The 21,225-nt window shown below is 39.1% G+C and overlaps 1 long non-coding RNA gene across 1 annotated transcript in view; it reads right to left on the reverse strand.

Annotated features, from left to right (window-relative positions):
• LOC139438026 (uncharacterized) overlaps positions 1 to 21,225 on the reverse strand; it is a 99,843-nt gene that overhangs the window by 1,529 nt on the left and 77,089 nt on the right. Inside the window, exon 4 of the long non-coding RNA XR_011647888.1 lies at positions 11,284 to 11,422. This is a non-coding gene — a long non-coding RNA (uncharacterized lncRNA). The remainder of the gene's footprint in view (positions 1 to 11,283; positions 11,423 to 21,225) is intronic.

Raw genomic sequence — 21,225 nt, forward strand, 5'->3', positions numbered from 1 at the left:
TTTTGCACTAAAAAATATCTTCCATCCAACCAGTCCTTCAGGGGAGATACAGGCTCCCACCTCACAAGACTTCTTGGTAGATTCTCAGCATCCTGATTGCCACAGGTTCAATAAAATTAAAGAAATGTTTAACATTTCTTAATGTATGCACGTTATTTTTTCTATTAGATCTTATTTATTATTTCTTAATAGGACCATCAGAGACTGCTCTAGCATTTAATGCTCCATTAGAATAGTGCTAATTGTAATTGTATTGTACCTGCCTTATAATTCCTCAATTACTTGTCATCAAGAGTTGCACAAATACAAAAGACAGTTTGTGCTGATGCTTTAGTATATGGTCTGGCCATTTTCTTTTTACCACAACCTTCTTGCTCTCCTAATTGAGGCTGTTTTTACTGCATAGCTAAAGAGAAGTAAGACTGACAAAAATAAACTGCAAATAGATGTACAGGCAGTTAAGAAGTTTTAGCAAATTTGTTGTGTTCTGGCATTCATTTTAAGTAAATAAGTTTATTGAATGTCTACCTTGTCCAGATATCTTTCTACTTAAAGCTCTGTACAACTATCCCACTTCAGCATGAACCAAAAAAGTGCAACAATATTTCCAAAAAAAAAGATATTTTCTTGTCAGTATTAAAATGAAGAGTAGACTTTTTAAAATAAGAATATTTGGTCCCTCTGCTCTAAATGCTATGTTTGGCTTGTAGCAAATTTTTTACATGATATCTCTTTCTTTAGATCTTCAAAAAAGCAGAATCAAACCATTGTTTAGGGTAAAACTAGGGACTTGAAAAATAATAGAACAAAAAGACAGGACAAGCAGAAATGATGATGTCAACATTCCATGCTTCTGTTTCTACCACTAACTGTGCAGAGAAGGCAATTGCTAGAAAGTTGATGCTTCACTGAAGTAGTGAAATAAATAATCAGGTAAAGGAACCCCAGAAAGAACAATAATATATTAACACCAAATCAGTTTAATCACTGTAGTCCATACTCTGTACATATCTGCCTCTCTCTGAGGTCTATTTTCCCAGCCTAATTTACAAACTTTATGACAAAAGGGTGTATTACTTGGGGTCAGCATAACATTGGGCAGTGGAAAAGCAAAGACAGGGCATAGGGACAGGATGTTATACAAATACATAATAGTGTCATTTCTTTTGAGGAGATACAGGAATCAAATAGCAGGAATTTTTGGCTCTTCAGATTCTGAGGGAAAACAAAATGACCTTGGCATGTAGAAAATAAGCTCCAGTTCCAAAGATTGAAGTTTTAAGATTAGATGCTTCCCTGTGGGAACACATTTGTATTCTGCAGTCAATTTGGGATTAAACTTTTCAAGGCTGCTGGAGAATTAATTCATTCTTAACTTCTCTCTCTGGGCTGCCTTAGGCTCTAGAGGTTTCCAATTATTCAAAAGGAGCTTTGTGCAGGGCAGCCAGCTGTGCAACTGTGGTTTATTTACCCATGCTCCTGGCTTAGATTCCTCTGAGTGTGAGAACAGGAAAAGGCAGCCCCTCCCAAAGAGCACACAGGCCCAGCCCAGTGCAGCAGGACTTAGTACGGGTGGGGTCCACACTGTGCATCAAATATGACAGTCCAGAAACCCCAGTCCAAATCCCAAGTTTGCTTCCTCTTTCACTGTGTTTCTACATTTTCTTCAATTTTTCCTGCTTCACCCATACCACCACAGATGGGAGTTGTTAAAATTCCAAAACCCAAGAATTCATGCTGGCAATGCCTCAACTAGTGTCTCAAAAAAGTGTACAACTAGACATGTATAATTAAAAAGGACAGACACCAAAATGTTAACAGTGGCTATTTCTGTGGAGAGAGATTACTGTTGATTTTTATTTTCCTCTTTCTGGTTTCTTGTATTTTCTATGATGACCATGTATTACTTGTGTAGATTTTTAAAGTTTTTTTTTTAAAGGGATACTTTCTATGTGAGTCATTTGTATTTCCCAAGTGCTTTATCTCCAAGCATTATAGAACAGCCCAGACAGTGTACAGAAAAACACCCAAGTGAGGGACTTTTCCACTTACAGCATTATTGTTCTTTAAAATCATGGATATAAGGCAAAGGATAAAGATATGGCAAGACTTTATCAGCACTACCTCATCAGGAATATAATTCACCCCAGACAGTTCAGATGAAGAGAGTTTATACAAATACTATTCACAGGGGGTGGTCAGGGTTACATGAAGAAACAAGGGATCATGAGGCAAGAGTGGGAAATCATTACCACCCCTAAAGCCAAGGGGTCAAGCAAATAAAGAGTTACCAGAGCCCAGAGAAAGTTGGGATTATGGAGGAAGAGTTGCCCATTTGGTACTCTAGTTGTGCAGGGATACAGCTACTGCCAAGGATGCAGTGCCAGAGCAAGGAGGGGTGAGGAAGAAACATCCTAATCCCTCTCTCCTCCCACATTCCGATCTCCTACCATTTCTATCCCTTGATCAAGCATAATTAGAAACCATCAGGCAAGGAAGCTAAGACTACGCAGTCTGCAGTGGTAAAACTCCTAGGACACAAAACAGGACTAGAAAGGGTGGGAAGTGGATGGAGGTAAGGAGAAGAGAATAATAACCAGTACTATTTATTCTTTTTGCCACTCAAAAGCTATCCTCATCCTTTGTTCAACAGAAGTCTCATCTCCAACCTATAAGATGCAAAATTCTGTGAGTCACCAGTAAATATCACCTCAAATAGCAGGGCTCCTGAGGGCTCTAGACACATCCAGACACCATAGGCAGACTAGACCACCCAGGAGTTTGGCACCCAGCCAGTGGACCTTACCTTGAAATTTATGCTTCCCAGTGTGACAGGGTTGGACTCATCTGGGATTTCCCTACCCATGATTCTTCTGCCCTTTCTATTTGAACCTATAGGTAGTACTAGAGTTAATAGGTATATGTCCAAGAGACTTAAATCTTTGGTCCGTCCATGTACCAGTTGGGCCTGAATCTCAGCAGAGTTGCAATGCCTACTCTCCAGTTCATTGGACTCACTCAGGACAACTAACAAGGTGATGATGATGGACAACACCCATCCCAAGGAACAGAGAGAGTCTGCAACTGCAAGCAGATGCTTGACATTATATATCCTACCATAACCCACTGGATGTAATGGGGGAGAGTGTAAACTACAATTTGAACTATAATCCATGTGGTGCAGCAGTGCTCCAAGATGTATTCACCAAATGCAATGGATGTGCTGCAATGATGAAGGAGGTTGTTGATGTGGGAGGAGTGAGGGGGGTGGCAGTGGGTTATGTGGGAGCCTCATATATTTTTTAATGTAACATTTTTTGTGATCTATGTATCTTCAAAAAATATATAAAAAATAAATGCTCATAAAAAAGAAAGCTGTTTTTCTAATAACAGGTACTGTTTACTAGAACCCACCTCAGATGTAAAAAGTAAGTTTACATAAATACCTTTTATATAACAGCACTAGAGATATCCAAAGCAAGCTCAGATAAGATTCTCCCAACATACGAAATGACTGTTATTAATTCCAATAAACATATTTTTGTATATAAAAAAAGAGTTCCATCTATCTAAGCCTCCTCTCAATTAGAGGCACAGTGGTTATCACCATCCCAGAATCCTCAAGATTGGGGAATGAACAATGGACTAAAGCAGACTTACTATTATTCTACTATAAACTTACTGCTATTTTAGCAATGGAAGAACTATTATCATTGATGTGAAGGCAATGGTCACTGGAGGTTCTGAGGCAAAGGAGAAGGAAAAATAGGTGCAATTTGGGATCATTTTTGGGACATTGGAATTGTCCTGCATGATGTTGCAGTGACAGATACAGGCCCTTATATATTGTCATAATTTACAAAATAGTGCAGAACTGAGTGTAAACTATAATGTAAATTATAATCCATGGTTAATCACAATGCTTCAATATGTGTTCATCAATTTTAAGAAATTTACCACACTAATGAAGAATGTTGTTATTGTGGGAAAGTGTGGGAGGGGTAGGGAGAGGGACATATGGGAATCCCCTATATTTTTACCTAACATTTATGTAATCTAAAGTTTCCTCAAAATAAGTTAAAAAAAAATAAATGTCGGGTCAGTGTGACATTGAAAAATTTACCTAACATTTCTAAGTCTTACTTCGCCCTTCTGTAAAATGGAAATAATGATACTCATCTTGGAGGTTTGGAATTAATACAAGGAAAAGGATTGAGAACACATGTTCTTGGAACATTACACATAACACATACTAACTCTTTTTAAAATAAATATTTTATTAGTAAAAAAAATTCTGTGAGCCACAACATCATCATGAAGTAATATTGATTCAATTATATTCATATCTGGAACCTAAATTATAATATTAGCCACTACTAGTACTGTGGAGCAAGTTACTATACAGTTCACCATGGGAACACAGGCACAGGTAAAACAGAGACTCCCAGAAAATGGCAGATTTATTGCTTGCACACCACAAAGGGTCCATAAGAACAGGGGAAAAGATCCCACCTTGGCTGGCTCCCTGGGGAGGTCAATTACTCAAGTCAGGGTCATTGGATGGCAGCTCTGCACACTTCTCTGGCATGGTGTGAGATGAAAGTCCAATTGTAGCTGGTCCCCTGGAGAGGCCAACTGTTTGGCAGCCCCACATGCATCACCTCATGCTGAAGATAAGGGACACCTGCACTGATTGAGTGCTGAGCTTTTATACACTGGGGGGTGGGGGGAGGGCTTCAGCCAATGAGCAAACTTTGTGCCCTTGCAAGCAGCTGGGACTAAGTAATATTTAATGGCTTTCTTGGCTGCCTGTAGTCTCTGGTGAAGTAGAAACATAACCAACAACTACACACAAACAAGCATGAGGAGAAAGAGAGGAGGATAGGCAAGGGCTGGGAGATGGCTGCGCACTGTGTCCTTGACTTTCCCAACAAGTACTCTTCATCAAGGAAGCAAGAAAAGGAGAATGAAAAAAAGAAATAATTAATTAACATAAAATATGTATAGTTGCTACAATCCCCATTTCTTGAAAAACTAGGCAGTAACACACAAACACACACACACACACACATTTTCTCTGTTTATAATCCTTTCAGTGAATGTTCCTGGGGCAGTTGACAGACAAGTAAAGTACCTCTAAAGACTCACATTCTCACCTGCTCCAAGTCTGAATTCATTGACATAGGTATACTTATCCAGAATTTGAAATTTAAAGTGTTGGCTCAAGCACTCTGGTGTTTTGTAACAGTCTGTTAAATTGGCTTATCAAAGCCTGGGACTCAATGACAGCTTACAGTTATTGCAGTCAAAATCCCTGAACTTCTCTGACATCTTATAGAAGGAGTCTAAAGATTCAGGGGAATGGATATAATGGAATAAATCTATTTGTAAACTGTGAAGCTACCCCCTAACCACACCTCCTGGGAAGACACAGAGAACACTCCCTTCACCAAAGATTTTAAAATGCATAGGTGTCCTTTCTGTTCACTCCCATTCTTGGACAATTCAGTCTGAAAGCCATTAATTAGATGCGAGCAGAGCAAAGGAGGTGTCTGGAGGACAGAGTGTTATGCCCTGAGTAACAAAGGCATGGTACATCGTTATGGAGCCCAAACAAAATAAGGACACAGTTATGGAGGGCATCACACAGGGAGGTATAGCCTGGCATAGGGTGTCACTTAGAAAACGAGTAAAGGAAAGAATCCATACATAGAGGTGTCCTACATAGGGTATTGGCACCCAAGAAACAGTGTCTACACTAGAGGGAAGTCCACCGTGATGAGTCATAATCAGAGCAGGATAGGAAGGGCATGGAGAGGTGGCCGTGGGCCATCAGAGCCTGTGGTGTATGAGGAAGCATCCACATGGAGTGAAGGGGGCTGCCTGATGTGGGGGAGTCAGAGCCTAAGTAGAATAAGGAAGGTATCCATGTAGCCTGATGATGGGGTGTCAGAGCCCAAATAGAGTGAGTAAAGTATCCATAGGGAGGGATGGCCTAATATGGTAATGTCAAAGCCCAAATGGAATTAGAAGGTTGTCTACACTGTGGCACAACTCAGCCTACAGAGTCAAAGCTAAGCAGAGTAAGGAAGGCATTCATGCAGAGGTGCAACCTGGCATGTAGTGTCAAAGCCCAAATGGAGTGAGGAGGATGACCACGAAGACTAGCCACCTCTTCATATCAGATTCTGAGAAAGTAGAGGACTACATCCATGAAGTGAGGGAACAGCCTGACACAGGGGGTCAGACCCTAAGCAGGGTGTGGAAAGCATACATGAAGGAGTAAGGCCTAGTGTAGGATATTAGTGCCCAAGGAGAGTGAGGAAGGTATCTTTGAATGGGCAGGACCTTCTAGTATAGAGTAGGAGAGCTCAAGTGGGATGAGGAAGACTTCCATGCAGGTGAGGGAGCAACCTAGAGCAGGGTGTTTGACCCCAAGCAGAGTGAGGAGGATGTCTCCAGGGAGAGGTTGCCCAGCATTGTGGGCCAGAACCCAAGCAGGATAAGCAAACATCCACATGGCTTTGGGGGTTCAGAGCCTGAGCAGAGCAGGGGAAGGAGGACATCCCTGTAGAGGGGTGACCTGGCATATGGTGTCAGATATATGTGACTGAAGAGAGCATCCACAGAGTGGGGATGGGTGAGGGTAGGCAATTTGTGACATCAGAGACTGAGTGGGATGGAATGGGTATTCCCACAAAAAATGTAGTATGGTGAAGGAAGGCTGAATAGGAAAAGACCATTCACAGAGAGGAATGGCCTGACATCAGATGGGGTTAGGAAGCTATCTCCATATGAAGACGGTGGTAGAGGAGATGGCAAATTAGTTACATACAGGGGGACTAGCCAAATTATTAAGGATAATGGAAACTAGGTTTCTTAGTGTCAGAGAAAGGAGTTACCAGCACAGTAAGGGAAAAAACTAGAATGCACCTTGTGATATTAGATTGGAACTGAAGGTATCAGTAATAACTCAAGATTTTCAATATAAAAATAATATAGACGTAAATGTGTTTATGGATATATACATATTTAGACAGATTGAAAGAGAGAAGCCTAGATATACACTCCCACACCTCTACATATTTCTGACCTCTGTCTACTGAGAAGGCCTTGAAGCAATGACATCCCAGTAGCAATGAGCATACCTAACACACCGATCTTGGTTTCTAACAAATATTCTCAGCTAAAAGAATCCAGGGGTCCTTGGAGAAATGGCTGATTACAAGGCTGGGCCAGGAAAAGGATAAAATGAGCCTGGAACATTATTTTGTGCCATAAAGCAAGGTAGCAAGGAAGTGCTCAAAAAATGATGGGAGCATGTCAAAAGGAAAAAGAGGGAAGCAGCTGCGACTCAAGCAATTGAGTTCCCAATTACCATATGGAGGACCCAAGTTTGATTCCAGGACCTCCTGGTAAAAAAAAAAAAAAGAGTCCCAGATCTGTGCAGTGAGACTCAGGCCCACAAGCAGCAAGGAGAGGCACAGGCCCCCCAGCATGGCAGGAGGGGCGAAGTGTCACACAAAAAGATGATGACAGAAAGAGATATTAAAAAAAGGAAAAATACATCAGCTTGAAGGGGTTCCCACTGGCCAAATCAGTAGCAATTTGATTATCAAATTAATAACAGTAACAAATTATTAAATAAAATCAGAAAAATTATTTTCTAGCAGTAAATAAGTTTATTGATAGAAGTAAATAAACTTAAATGTTATGAGGAGTGAGTTTATTTACATAGTTTCTAAGTATCTCATCACAAAATACTTATTAATTACAAAAGATAAAAGGAGTAAGTTCACAGTGGAGAAACCTGGCAGAGACCACCTCAATCAAAAGAACAAAGTGAAAATCAGTAATGAGAAAAATGGAAATTGTTCAGCACCTGACAGGATGTGATACAAATAATGCAGCATCATTTTTATGATATTCCTGCAAAGATGCTCTATAGGTCAGGGTTCAATGAGAGAAGCATATATATATATATGATCTCATTATTCATGATAATGTTCTATAAAGTCATTGCAGACACTGAACTAGAGAATACTGAACCTTTGTTACTAGGGAAAATACAGCTTTGGTTCCATTTCAAACCCCTTATCACAATATTTTCACCAACCAATAAATAAATAATCTTTTTTATGTGTGTTTCTGTTTAAAGACACCTTATATAATATATGTTATTTGTTCATTAACATTGAACTTACAATCAAAAGCACCATTCTTCATGCCTGAACAAAGCTTATCTAACACATATATATTCTCTGTAAGGCACGTCACAGCCTTCTTGCACTTAGGAACAATAGACAGTACTTCAGCACTATGCTTGGAGGTGATTTTAAACAGCAAAGTCACCAAAAATAAAGAACAAAAATGTGAAAAATATGGCTTTAACTATACTGTGAATGTCTACATTATGAGAGCTAAAACGAGAGTCTTGCCATATTCAGCCTCAACTGGGAATGTGCACAGCAGGTGATTCAACTTTTTCACTGCTCTGTAATATATGAATTTATGAGTATTGATTTGGGGATTACAAATAAATGTAAGAAAGTAGGTGAATTCGCAAATATGGAATATGTGAATAATGAGGATTGACTTTGTGTCTCTGGGTAGGGTGGATAGATATATAGATGGATGGATGGATGGATGGATAGATTGATTGATAGATAGATAGATTGACATATGGTGCCAACTACATCAAGAAGGATTTATGGGTCTAGGAACCAAGTTGTGAAGGTGGGAGTAGCCTCTCTTACACTTAGCAGATCCCTGGAATAATTTTTGCTTCTGTTATAATGGCCTTGGGTTTGATAGGATTGAAGATCCTAGTGCTCTAAGAGAAGAATGCTTCTACAAGTGACCACAGTTAAGATTCTGACAAATTGGAAACTGATAATTCCCCCTAAGTACTCATCTATAAAAGTTAGAGAAAAACAGAAAATTAAATCCAAAGAAAGTAGAAGGAATGAATAAATAAATTAAAGGGATTAATAAACTAGAAAATAAATACAAATAGAAAGGACCTATAAAGTCAAAAGTTTTTTAAAGACTAAAATTGATAAACTCCAATCAAGAAAAAAAGTGAAGGAATGTAAGTATCAAGAATGTGAAAGGGCATATCATCATTTCAGATCCTACAATATCTTAAATAAGAGGTTATTGTGTACACCTGCATGCCAATAAATGTGAAAATGTGGAGAAACTCATGAATCCTTACAAAAATACAACTCAACAAACCTGACCTAAGAAGAAATAGGAAATATAAATAGTTCTGTAACTATTAAAAACATTGAATCTATTATTAAAAGCCATCCTATAAAGAACACTCCTCCAAGGTTAAATACTTTTACCAGTGAATTCTTTCAACCATTTGAGGAATAAATATGGCTATTGTATTAGTTATCTATTGCTACATAACACATTACCCCAAAGTTAGTGGCTTAAAACATTTTTATCTTAGAGCTTCTGTGGGTCATAAATCCAGGTGTGGCCAAGCCAAGGACTCTCAATGTTCAAATTGTTAGCTGGGGCTGCACTATCATCTGAAGGTTTAATTAGCAGAGGATCCACTTCCAAGTTCACTCGCATGGTTGTTGGAAGTTTCAGTTCCTCAGAGTCTGTTGGACTGAGGACCTTAATTACTCAATTACTGTTGGAGTCCTCAGTTCCTTAATACGTGGGCCTTTCCAGAGGGAAGCTCACCACACAGCAACTGGCTTATCTCAGAAGAAGCAAGCAAGAGTGAGTGTCTAAAACTGAAGCCATAGTCGTTTTGTATCCTGATGTTGGAAGTGACAGCCCATTACCTCTGCTGTATTCTGTTCATGGGATTCATTAACTCCAACCCACACTAAACCAGAGGGGATTACACAAAAGCATGAATGAATAGGATCTTTGGGGACCATTTTAGGGGATTCTTAAAAGCAAATAATGAAAATGAACTATAATTTAATTTGAATAATCTCTATTTCTTTCTTTAAATGACATTTTGGTTCTAGGATTATTAGTTAAATTTATGTCCCAAAAGAAATATGAATTATATGTTGACATAATAATGTTTTTGATATAGTGGGTTAAATAAAATATATTATTAAATTAAAATCAAAATAAATGTGAGCTTAGTTGGTGAACCCATTTTAATATATGGTTTCATTTTTTCAGAGTCTGAGTCATATACATATAATGACAAATCAATTTTATTGATACCTATTAATAAAGCATAAATCCATCCAAAGTGTACAATCAATGGCACTTGGTATAATCACATAGTTGTGCATTCATCAGCCCAATATTCCCAGAGCATTTTCATTATTCCAGTAATAATACTAATACTAAAAGACAAAAACAAAACAAACAAATCTCATCAACTCTCAATCTCTCTATGCATCCCCTGCTATACATAGCAGCTATTCTGTTTCCTTCTCTCTAGTTTATTTGTATTTATATTTTGTAGAAACAGATTTATATATGCAATATCTCCTATATTCACATTTTACATGAGGTTTCACTATGATATACAATCCCATGTTACATTTTTTTTTAGCTTTCCTTCTAGGAATATAAATGTCCTTACACTTTTCCTCTCAACTACTGTTGTATCCCTATAGTAGCTCTGCTAGTCACAAACAGTATGATGTGCTTTCACCATTTTCATTCATTTCCAAACTTATGGTTACTTTTTGAAATGCATTAAATTCAACAAATAATTAAAGTTTTTCATATATAGTGTTAGGTTTGGTTAAAATGGCATTGATAACTAAAAGTATGACATAAGTTTAGCTTATTCATTTTGCTCTTGTTCATTTAATAAATTAGCTATGGCCATCCAAAAAAAAAGAAAAAAGAAAGGAAAAAATGCTCTTCCAGCACTTGTCCAAATTAATTTTAAATTAAAATGTTTGGCTGATACACATTCTCAAGTCAAATTGTTTGTGTATTTTTGGATTGCCTAATTCTCTTGTTATCTCCATTATTATGGTTAACCACAAAATAACAAGCTCTGAATCACTTTCTTACCAGCTGAAAGGGCATACATTATACTTGCCCTCTGTTCTGAGCAAAACTCATGGTTTCAGTGATCAGGAAGTTCTGCAAGACCCTCTTGGGAGTCATTTTACACATTATGATCTTGTACTGGTTCAGAATCTACAAAATACTGTTCTCATGATTTGATATCCAAAGAGTTAGGCAAAAATCTACCAAAGGTGAAGCCATCCTATATAGTATAATATAGTCTACTGTGTTTATGGACTAGCCCATGATCTTTATACTTTTTAAACTCACCTTGTCATAATTGCACTGAGGGTAGTCTTCAGGCCATGGGTACTGGTTGAAGGCAATTTACTCATGGGAATTTCCATGAAGGTATGGGTCTTCTTCCAAGTCATGGAATGGAAAATACTTCAAAAGTCTCTGGCCTTTCCTGCACAGCAAAACATGAAATGAGGGAAAAGAATAGTGAGACAATACTTGCATTCTCATAAGAACAGCATGTGCAGAAGAAACATGAGTTCCATATCTCTTTATTTTCTTTTTTTTCTTTCTTATAATGAAAATTTTATTTTTAAAGGAGCTTTAGATTATTTAAATATTACATTAAAAATGTAAGGAATTCCCCTATGTCCCCCTCCCTCCCCTCCCACACATTGCCACATTAACAAAATCCTCAGTAGTGTGGTATATTTGTTGCAATTGATGAACTCATATTGAGGCATTGTTACTAACCATGGAGTACAGTTTATAGTTTATACGTTGTCCTGCACAATTTTATAAGTTATGACAAAATATACAATGGCCTGTATCCATCCCTGCAATGTCGTGGAGGATAAATCCAATGTACTTAAAGTGTCCCCATGTTACACCTATTCTTCCCTTTCCCATCCCTCAGAACCTCTGGTGGCCACTGCCTTTACATCAGTGATAAGTGTTCTTCCATTGTTAGAATAATAACACACTTTATAGTAGAATAATAATAAGGGTACTTTAGTCCATTGGTCATTCCCCATTCTTGAGGATTTGGGGTTGGTGATGCCTCCTCTGCTTCTAATATAGAGGGGACCTAGATCCAGGGAGGATATGGATGGGACTGTCTTGCTAGGTACTGTCTGTGACTTGGGATGGCATTGACCATCATTATCTCCTTGTTAGTTGTCCTGAGTGAGAGGAATGACATATTCAAACACTGAAGGAAAAAACTGTCAGCCATGATTTCTATATCCAGCAAAAGGAAAGTGAAATAGACAATCCAAGATAGACAAAGAGTAAGAGAATTTTTCATTAACAAATATGCTGTCTTGGTTTACCAGGTTGCTCTGACAAATATCACACATTCTTGGCCTAATCAAATGGAATTTATTGCCTGATAGTTTTAAAGACTCTAGGTCCAAAATCAAATTGTCAGCAAGGCTGTGCTTTCCGCTGGAGCTGTAGCATTCTGGCGATGGCAGTCTCTCATTTCACGGTGATGTCCTGTATCTCCTCCTGTGGCTATCTCTACTGTCTGTGACCAGATTTCTTCTGTTTATAAGGGACCCAGTATCACAGATTCAAGTCCACCCTGATTCATTCACACCACACCCAAATAGAATCCTAGAAGCTCCTATTCACAAATGAGTTTATACTTTAACTGATAATACAACTTCAAAGGGTCCTATTACAAATAGGTCCACACAGGAACATGGATTAAGAATGAGAACATGTCTTCTTGGGGATATATAATTCAACCACCCAAAACATGCCTTACCAAAAACATCTTTAAGCTAATGCTTGATATTTCAAAGAAATTACTCCAGACAAGGGCTCAAATTCACAGGGAGAAATGAAGAATATCAGAAATTATAATTACTTGAGTTAATAGAAAAGGTTATAGAGATATACTTTTTCTCATTTCTTGCCTTAACTTCTATAAAAGATTTAAGATTATCTAAATCAGTAATTATAATTTCATATGGTATATTCATAACATACATAGATATATTGAGAATGGCATACAGAAAAGGGGAAGACATGGAGGTACATTGGAGAAAATTTTCTACATTTTTCTGAAATTACATTAGCATTGATCTGAAGTAGACTGTGATTAATTTTTTTGTTTGTTTCTTTTTTTTTCCAAATTCTACTCAATTTATTCATTTTTTAAAATACATTACATTAAAAAAATATGAGGTCCCCATTCGTCCCCACCGCCCCCACCACACCACTCCCCCCACAGTAACACTCTCCCCCATCATCATGTCACATCCATTCCATCTGGTGAGTACATCTCCAGGCATTGATGCACCCCATGTCCCGTGTTCCACACCATAGCCCACACTTTCCCACGTTCCATCCAGTGGGCCATGGGAGGATATATAACATCCGGCAATTGTCCCTGGGGCATCACCCAGGACAACTCCAAGTCCCGAGAATGCCTCCACATCTTTTCTCTTCCTCCCATTCCCCGCACCCAGCAGCCACCATGGACACTTTTTCCACACCAATGCCACATTTTCTCGATTATTAACCACAATAGTTCATGAATAGGATATCATTAAGTCCACTCTGATCCTTACTGTATTCCTCCTTCCTGTGGACCATGGCTTGGTTGTGTCCATTCCACATCTATGTCAAGAGGGGGTTTAGATTCCACATGGATATTGGATGCAATCCTCCTGCTTTTAGTTGTAGGTACTCTACGCTCCATGGTGTGGTGGTTGACATTCTTCAACTCCATGTTAGCTGAGTGGAGTAAGTCCAATAAATCAGAGTGTAGGAGCTGAAGTCTGTTGAGGCTCAGGGCCTGGCTATCATATTGTCAGTCCAGAGATTCAAATCCCCTAGATATATCTTAAGCCCCAGCACCAACTACAATTCCAGTAAAGTAGCATGAAAGGCTTGTGAAAAGAGATCCCATCTGCATCCAGCTCCATCATGCAGAAACACCAGCTCCAAAGAAGGGCCAACTGGCATGGCAGTAAACCCCATCTACCATGATCACAGAACCTGTGGGTCTCTTTAGCCTTCAAAAGGACCAATACTTGGGGTTGTATCTACTTTATCTGTCTCTGAGACTCTGCTCAGGAGTACATAAGGGGAATCCTTCTTACAACCTCCAGACTCTTTTTTAGAGACTCATAGCCATATGAACTCATTTGTCCTTTCCATTTCCCCCTTACTTTAGGTCAAACAGCATTTTTAACTCCTGTTATTATATGTAGACAGGGATATTCTGCTGGTCCATGTTGAACCTTTAATTCAAGGTCATTTTCTAGTTACGTCATCAGCTGGTACTTAGTAGTGATCCCTCGGTGACAGGGAGGCTCATCCTTGGGTGTCATGTCCAACGCTGGGGGGAAGGCATTGCATTTACATGCTGAGTTTGGCTTCGAGACTGGCCACATTTGAGTAACACGGAGGCTGTCAGGAAGGAACTCTTAGGCACAGTGCTGCCCTAGGCCTTGTTCTTATTTCAGGTGTATAGGCTCACAAGCATAGTCATTAGTATCAGGGACTCACTGTTGGACCCTCATTCCTTCCTGGTCCTCACTGTTGCACCTGGGGGACTGCCACTGCTCCCCTAGGGACCATGACAGAGCCCCTCCTCCCCGGCCAGTAACCCAGTACCCCCCCAGCTGTTGTTTTTAATTGTTTTCACTATGAGTATATCCAAACATTTCCATGCACCCTGGACACATGCCCTGTATGTGTCCTGATAACTCCCTGTCAACCATATATTGCCTGTCAATAACATCCCATACCAGTATTCCTCCGCTGCCATCGTTGAACCACTCTGTGATCCAAAACTTCCTGAAAAGTGAAGCCCAATATAATGTCAGGTTCCCTTACTAGGAAAATGGAATATAGCGATGAGTTTAAAGGTCAGATCTAGAATACATATTGATTTGGAAAAATTCTACGTCCTATCTTTTTCTTTTCTTTTTTCCTAATTATTGAGCTTCTCTTCACAAGAGCCTTAGATCACAGTAATTCATATATACAATATACAGTACTCCCACACATCCACCATAAAATCTTTTCCCTTCCACAGCGATAATTTTTAATTTATTCATATCATATTTAATGAAACTGATGTACAGACTCCAAGACAATAGCTTTCAAACAAGGTGACATCTGTGCTTACATTGTGGACCATACTTTAGGCTATACAGTTTTCTAAATTTTTTAGTTATCCTATGTTTTACATTATGGCTTACATTATTAGTCTGTTGTCCCCTATGTTTTTGGTGTAATATTACATGTTTTATATTCATCCTTGTGTACTCTTGCGAAACTCCTCTCTTGCCCCCACATTTACCTTGGTTCCATCCATTCAACATCCATTTTTCTCTCCCCTTAGGGCCCACAGTGACAGCCAATCTCCATTTCCGGAGGACCCATGACCAAAGATACTTGCAACAGTGTTCAGGGCCTGACTTGCTCAACTGCCCTAATGCATTTCCCGAGGAGCCACGTCCAGAGATACTTGCAACAGTGTTCAGGGCCTGACTTGCTCAACTACCGTAATGCCCTGGGAGCCACCCTTTCTCTTGAGAGATACAGTTCCCTCTATTTGATTGCATTAGTCCTCCCCAGGATGTGGGTCCACCCCCACACTCACTACTTGGGTCTCTACCCAATGGTACAACCCACCCTGGCAAAATGAGCATTCAGACATTCCCCAGGAGTCCGTCCCATGTCAGACCATCCCCTCCGAGCATCCTAAACAGGTAACCCTCCTAATTATATTTTGATACAGTTTTCTCAGCATTTTACTCTCAACCAACACCTGACAATCTCCTATGTTCATATGTTGCCCCTCCCTCCCCCCAATTTTTGGGCAATATTACCCATCCGCCCATCCCCAGCCCCCTCAAACCCGCAAAGCCCCACCCAAAGGCATCCCCTTGCCTCCATTTTATCTCTTCTTTGTGCTCATACTTACCGCCAGCTCATCATAGATTCCACCCCTGCAGAGGTCAGCTCACATCCTTCCTCCACCCCCCGATTTCCTGTAAGCCTATCTTCCAGTCTCTAGATGTCTGAGGCAGCTTGCTTATTTCATATCATTGAAGTCATGTAGTATTTGTCCTTCGATGCCTGGGTTGCTTCACTCAACATAAGATTCTCAAGATTCATCCACATTATCACATGTGTTTGTAGTGTATTTGTTCTTAAAGCCGAGTAGTATTCTATTGTATGTATATACCACATTTTATTGATCCACTCATCTGTTGATGGGCATTTGGGTTGATTCCAACTTTTGGCGATAGTGAACAATGCTGCTATGAACATTGGTGTGCATATATCTGTTTGTGTCCTTGTTTTCAGTTCTGTTGGGTATATACCCAGCAGTGGTATTGCTGGGTCATATGGCAAATCTATGGTTAGTTTTTTGAGAAACCGCCAAACTGGATTCCCACCAGCAGTGGATGAGTGTTCCCCTTTCTTCACATCCTCTCCAGCATTTGTATTCTTCTGTTTTTTTCATAGCTGCCAGTCTTATGGGAGTAAGATGGTATCTCATTGTAGTTTTGATTTGCATTTCCTTGATAGCTAGAGATATGGAGCATTTTTTCATGTGCTTTTTAGCCATTTGTATTTCTTCGTTGGACAAGTGTCTGTTTAAATCTTTTTCCCATTTTTTAAATGGGTTGTTTATCTTTTTATTTTCAAGATCTAGGAGTTCTTCATATATGCAAGTTATAAGTCTCTTATCAGATATATGGTTGCCAAATAATTTCTCCCATTGTGTAGGTTCCCTTTTTTACTTTCTTGACAAAATCCTTTGAGGTGCAGAAGGCTTTAATTTTGAGGAAGTCCCATTTATCTATTTGTTCTTTTGCTGCTCGTGCTTTTGGTGTGATATTCATGAAGCCATTTCCTATTACACGGGCTTGTAGATGTTTTCCTACACTGCTTTCCAAGGTCTTTATGGTCTTGGCTCTTATATTTAGGTCTTTTATCCATCTTGACTTGATCTTTGTATAAGGAGTGATATGGTAATTCTCTTTCAATCTTTTCCATATGGATATCCAGTTCTCCAGGCACCATTTGTTGAATAGGCCATTCTCTCCCAGTCGAGAGGGTTTAGTGGCTTTTTCGAATATTATATGGCTATATATATGAGGTTCTATATCAGAACTTTCAATTTGATTCCATTGGTCTGTGTGTCTCTCCTTATGCCAATACCATGCTGTTTTCACTACTGTAGCCTTGTAGTATGTTTTGAAGTCAGGTAGTGTGATTCTTCCAATTTCGTTTTTCTTTTTCAATATGTCTTTGGCTAACCGGGGCCTCTTTCCTTCCCAAATAAATCTCATAGTTATTTTTTCTAGTTCCTTAAAGAAAGCTGTGTTGATTTTTATTGGGATTGCATTGAATGTGTAGATCAGTTTTTGTAGGATAGACATCTTAATAATATTTAGTCTTCCTATCCATGAACAGGGAATATTCTTCCATTTATTTAGGTCTTCTTTGATTTCCTTGAACAGTCTTGTATAGTTCTCAGTGTATAAGTTTTTTACATCTTTAGTTAAATTTATTCCTAAATACTTGATTTTTTTACTTACTATTGTGAATGGTATTTGTTTCTTGATTTCCTCCTGAGCTTGCTCATTATTGGTGTACAGAGATGCTACTGATTTTTGCGCATTGATCTTATAACCTGCGACTTTACTAAACTCATTTATGAGTTCTAGAAGCTTTGTTGTATATCTCTCAGGGTTTTCTATGTATAGGATCATGTCATCTGCAAATAATGATATTTTGACTTCTTCCTTTCCAATTTGAATGCCTTTTGTATCTGTTTCTTGCCTCAGTGCTTGAGCAAGTACTTCTAAGACAATGTTAAATAGAAGGGGAGACAGTGGGCATCCTTGTCTTGTTCCTGACTTTAGAGGGAAGGATTTTAGGATTTCTCCATTGTAAACAATGTTCACTGTAGGTTTTTCATATATACTCTTTATCATGTTCAAATAATTTCCTTGTATTCCGATCTTTTGGAGTGTTTTTATCAAGAAAGTGTGCTGTATTTTGTCAAATGCTTTTTCTGTATCTATAGATATAATCATCTGATTTTTTTTTCCTTCAATCTGTTTATATCGTGTATTGCATTGATTGATTTTCTTATGTTGAACCATTCTTGCATACCTGGAATGAATCCCACTTTGTCGTGGTGTATAATTCGTTTAATGTGTTGTTGAATACGATTAGCAAGTATTTTGTTAAGTATTTTTGTGTTCATTAGAGAAATTGGTCTGTAATTTTCCTTTCTTGTGGTGTCTTTGTTTGGTTTTGGTACCAGGGTAATGTTGGCATCATAGAAGGAGTTAGGCAATGTTACTTCTGTTTCGATTTTTTGGAAGAGTTTCAGCAGGATTGGTATTAGTTATTTCCGGATTGTTTTGTAGAATTCACCTTTGAAGCCATCTGGCCCTGGGCTCTTCTTAGTTGGGAGGTTTTTAATGACTGATTTTATCTCTTTACTTGTGATTGGTTTGTTGAGATCATCAATTTCTTCTTTCGTCAATATAGGCTGCTTATGTGTTTCTAGAAATTTGTCCATTTCCTCTGAATTGTCATTTTTGTTGGAATATCGTTTTTCAAAGTATCCTTTTATGATAGTCTTTATTTCTGTGCGGTCAGTGGTGGTATCTCCTCTCTCATTTCTTATTTTGTGTTTTTGCATTTTCTCGCTTTTTTTCTTTGTTAGTCTCGCTAAAGGTTTGTCAATTTTATTGATCTCAAAAAACCAGCTCTTGGTCTTGTTTATTTTTTCAAGTGCTTTCTTCTTTTCTATTTCATTTAGTTCTGCTCTTATCTTTGTTATTTCCTTCCTTCTTCCTCCTGTTGGATTACTTTGTTGTTGTTTTTTTCTAATTCCTCCAAATGCACAGTTAGTTCTTCAATTTTTGCTCTTTCTTCTTTTTTGATATATGAATTTATGGCTATAAATTTCCCTCTCAGTACTGCTTTTGCTGCATCCCATAAATTTTGGTATGTTGTGTTATCATTATCATTCGTTTCAAGGTAGTCATTGATTTCTTTTGAGATTTCCTCTTTGACCCACTGTTTTTCTAAGAGTGTGCTGTTTAATTTCCAAATTGTGGTGTGAAATCTGGGCCTCTGGCCCTTGCAAATTTCCAGCTTCACTCCACTGTGGTCAGAGATATTATTTTGTATGATTTCGATCTTTCTGAATCCATTAAGCCTTTCTTTGTGGCCTAGCATATGGTCTATCTTGGAGAATGATCCATGTGCACTTGAGAAAAATGTATATCCTGCTGTGTTCGGGTGTAATGATCTGTATATGTCTATTAGATTCAGCTCCTCTAATATACTGTTCAAATATTTTGTTTCTTTAGTGATTCTCTTTTGAGATGTTCTGTCCAGAGTTGATAGTGGTGTATTAAAATCCCCCACTATAATTGTAGATGCATCTATTCTTTCACTTAGTTTTTCCAGTGTTTGCCTCACGTATTTAGAGGCGCCCTTGTTAGGAGCATAAATATTTATGATTGTTCGTTCTTCTTGACAGATTGTCCCTTTCACTAATATGTAGTATCCTTCTTTGTCTCTCACAATTGTTTTGCATTTAAAGTCTTTTTTGTCTGATATTAATATAGCTACTCCTGCCTTTTCTATTGATTTAAGCTCCTTGCTTTCATTACTTTCTTTTTCTGCTCCTGTGACTTTTACACTGTCTCTCTAGCTCCTTTTCTCCTTATCTTCCCATTTATAAAGGACTCCAGTAAGAAGATTAAGAGCCACCCTGGGTCAAAGCCTCCTGGAGAACATTGCCTTAGTGCTGCAAGGCATTGTCTCATAGTTGGTGCTATGAGTCTTCAAAAGGCCATTCCAGGGGGCTGATCTAGAAAGATGGCATTGGTTTAAGTGAACAATCACCAGTTCTCTCACAAAAAATGGCTGAGAAGGGGGAAAACCCTGCCTGAGTAAGCTGTTTTGGGAAACCTCAGAACAGGGGGCTTCAGGGCATCAATCGGGAGGGACTGGGACAAAGAAATAGAAAAACCCAAGAGGAAACTGAGTTTCTTGCCCTGGTTGCTGGAAACAGTGGGCAGCTAAATCTCACCCTCAAGGCAAAAAGCTGCTGTGAACCACTTGATCCCCACCAGCCATAGAGTGTGAAGGAGCATCATCTAGGAGTAAAAGGGTCCTGGTGAAGGGTGAAGAGGGGTTTCCTTCCTGTAGTTTTGGTTACCTGGACCCCCTTTGAACAGGAGGGAACATACTACCTGGCAAGAGGTGGCCCACAGAAGAGGTGAGAGGTAAACCTGCTCAGGCAGCCTGATTTGCCTAGATGACCTGGGATAGAGGACCTTGGGCTGGGAGAGGGCAGAGTCAGGCAATTGACCAGTCTGGTGCTGAAAATTTTCAAAATTCCAACTCTTCAAAGGGAGGCAGGCAGTAGGAAGCCCTTAATTACTTCCAAGGACCTATTTAGGGACCCTGGGAGGAAGGGGAGGTCTGCAAATGGGTTTCCAGTGGTGAGTTGTGATACTAGGATGCCATTTGAATTTCAGAAAGGAACTCAACCTGACAAGGAGAGGTGAGGAGGGACATGATCACACAGGCTATCATATCCTGTTGCCCTGAGAGAGAAATCAGTAAGAATAGAAAGGGGACAGGGACAAATAGGCTCCTAATCAGCAGGTATCTACCCAACTGTAAAGAGTCAAACCTGCCTTAGGGAAAGTGACTGGATAGCTCTCTAGCTAACAGACCCAATGAGAAAGTTTAGCTCAGTGGAGGAGTCTCCCCTTTGAATATATGAGGTCCCTGGTTTGATTCCTGGCTCTCCTTAGAGTAGTGATCCACCAGGCTATCAAACACTGAACTGATACTTTAGGACAGGGAACACAGACATTATTTTTATATTAGTTCTTCCTGGGTCTCTTATTTTTCTTTTTAAAAGTTCCTTTTTTTGAAATTTAACTTAGTTGGGAAGTGGCTGTGGCTCAATTGATGGGGCTCCCATCTACGATATGGGAGACCCTGGGTTCACATCCCAGGGCTTCCCTGTGGAGGCAAGCTGGCCTGCACCCTTGGAAAGCTGACAGCCCATGCCCACAGAGAGCTAGCAGAACAAGATGACACAACAAAGGGAGACAAGCAGACACAGAAGAATGCACAGCGAATGGACACAGAGAGCAGACAGCAAGCAAGCTTCAGGTGGGGAATAAATAAATAATAAAACTAAAAAAAATTTAACTTAGTTTACTCACAAAA

This window comes from Dasypus novemcinctus, chromosome X (genome assembly GCF_030445035.2).
Source record: "Dasypus novemcinctus isolate mDasNov1 chromosome X, mDasNov1.1.hap2, whole genome shotgun sequence".
In the NCBI taxonomy this organism is placed as follows: domain Eukaryota; kingdom Metazoa; phylum Chordata; class Mammalia; order Cingulata; family Dasypodidae; genus Dasypus; species Dasypus novemcinctus.